The sequence below is a fragment of the Capra hircus genome, chromosome 21, assembly GCF_001704415.2.
Source record: "Capra hircus breed San Clemente chromosome 21, ASM170441v1, whole genome shotgun sequence".
NCBI lineage: Eukaryota > Metazoa > Chordata > Mammalia > Artiodactyla > Bovidae > Capra > Capra hircus.
In genome coordinates this window covers 36062226-36064956 of record NC_030828.1, presented here as the reverse complement: position 1 = coordinate 36064956, position 2731 = coordinate 36062226, and the positions used below count along the sequence as shown (strand labels likewise).

The following is a 2731-nucleotide window of genomic DNA, read 5'->3' as shown; positions in this document are numbered from 1 at the left end:
CTCCTATGTAAAGAGGGCCACTGTTCTGACAAATTTCAAGGGGAATCATTCACAACCTATTCTATGGGAATGGCATGTCTTGAAGTGCATAGCAGATAATATAAATGGTGTTCCCTGGAGCTGTGCAATGTGGCAGTCCTGTAGAAAGCTCCAGTGTATGTCCTTGTTTGTGTATTAGTTTCCTAGGGCTGCCAAAACAAATGACCATGAACTGTGTGACTTAAAATAACAGAAATGTATTGTCTCTCAGTCTTGAGGCAAAAAGTCCTGAATCAAAGTGTTGGCAGCACCACCCTCTCTCTGAAGGCTCTAGGGGAGGATACTTCCTTGCTTCTTCCTAATCTGGTGGTTGCCAACAATCTTGGCATTTCTTGGCTTGTAGGCGTGTACCTCCAATCTCTATTTTCATCATTACATGGCATTTTTCCTTGAGGACATCTGAGTGTCCTCACATGATCTTCTGATAAGGACACCAGTCACTGGATATGGGCCCAGCCTAAACCAGTATGATCTCATCTTAACTATTTACATCTGCTATTTCCAAATAAGTTTGTATGCTGAGGTTCTTGGTAGACGTGAATTTGGGGGAGGGGCACTATTCAATTCAGTACAAAACATTTGTTTCGAGGGAGTTTCTTTCTATGTTGTTGGCCTATTTGTCTACATCTGATGCTGAAGCTGAAACTCCAGTACTTTGGCCACCTCAGGTGAAGAGTTGACTCATTGGAGAAGACTCTGATGCTGGGAGGGATTGGGGGCAGGAGGAGAAGGGGACGACTGAGGATGAGATGGCTGGATGGCATCACTGACTCAATGGTTGCAAGTCTGAGTGAACTCCGGGAGTTGGTGATGGACAGGGAGGCCTGGCGTGCTGCAATTCATGGGGTCGCAAAGAGTCAGACATGACTGAGCGACTGAACTGAACTGTGCCAGAGTCACGTTATTCGCCTATTATGACTTTATGGCAAGTCTTTACATATGGTAGAATGAGTGCTCAATTGTCTCTAATCTTGTTCTTCAAACTTTTTTGGCTTTTCTATGCTCTTCAGGAACCATGGAATTACTTTTTGGGATTTTCAGTTGAATTCTGAAGTTAATTTGGTATAACTTGACATATTTATGATAGTATGTGTAAATAGTTCCATTTATTTAGGTCTATCTTCTTGACCTTGTATAAGAAAGAAAGTGTAGTCACTTAGTCATGTCTAACTCTTTGCAACACTGTTGACTATAGCCCCGCCAGGCTCCTCTGTCCATAGGATTCTTCAGGCAAAAATACTGGAGTGGGTTCCCATTCCCTTCTTCAGGGAATCTTCCTGACCCAGGGATCGAACCCAGGTCTCCTGAATTGCAGGCAGATTCTTTACTATCTGAGCCACCAGGGAAGCCCTGACTTTCTATATAAGTTTCCAATTTTCTTCATACATGTTTTTCACTGTGTTTTTTGTTTGTTTTTGTTGTTAAACTTTCTTCCCTACATGTCCAGTGGTTTTTGTTCCTCTCATAAGTGGAAATGGCAACCCACTCCAGTATTCTTGCCTGGAGAAACCCATGGACAGGGGAGCTAGGTGGGCTACAGTCCATGGGTTGCAAAGAGTTGGACATGACTGAACAACTTCACTTTCACTTTCATAAGTGGATTTTTTTTTTTTTTGTATAGGAAAATTTATTACTATCGTGCTTTCATCATCAAAATTTATGATCTTGGTCTTTCCTTCTTGCCTTTGTATAAAGCCAAAAGAGAGACATTGGCTACTTTGACAACCTTAAAGGGGACTCCAGCAATGACACCAACAGCATGACCTTTGCGACCAAATCCAGCAACCAGAACTTCATCATTTTCCTCAATAAAATTCAAGCAACCATCATTGGGTACAAAAGCAGTGATTTTTTTTGCCATTCTTGATTAGTTGAACCCTGACACACTTCCTGATAGCAGAATTTGGCTGTTTGGCTCCAACTCCTACTTTTTCCAGCACAATTCCCTTGGCGTGAGAAGCGCCGCCAAAAGGGTTGGCCTTCAGGGCTGTGCCCAGATGGGCTTTCTTGTACTGCTTATCATGCCACTTCTGGTCTCATCGGTGGCTACGGAGCTTCCTGGCAGTATGAAGACCACGACACTTGCCCATCCTGCCGGCGCCATGGGCCTGAGCGAAAGAGCTGGAATACTTTTTATTGTTACTTTTATACATGGTTGTTGATACCATTCAGGAGCACAGTTGTTCTTTGTGTATTTATCTTGTATCTAGTGTCTCTTATTAGTATTAAACGTTTATCTCTAGAGTCTTTCTGCTTTCCTATATAGAAAGTCATATTGTCTGTAAAGAATAATTTCATTTTTCTTTGGAACCCTGATTATTATTTCTATTTTCCCTTATCTTTTCGCATTGACTTGGACCTCCAGAAAAGTTTTACATAAAGCAGTGACAACAGGCATTAATTTCTTGCCTACAATACATTTTTATAATAATATTTTACCACCCAGAGATTTTGTATTGTCACAGTAATGATTTATAATTTTTTAATAATGTTCATCTCTAAGTTTTTGCCTCTCCTAGCCCTTCTCAGCTATCCATTATTTACAGTCAGTTATATCTAAATCTCTACAAACAAGTCCAGAAATATACACTATAGAATATTATATAGTAATGACATATTTAATATATAATTAAATAATATATTTTAATATATAGTTAAATATATACTATTATATTATTATATATATAAGGGT

At 39.9% G+C, this 2731-nt stretch overlaps 1 pseudogene; it reads right to left on the bottom strand.

The window, feature by feature from the left end:
* LOC102178018 lies at nt 1655-2135 on the bottom strand (annotated as a pseudogene).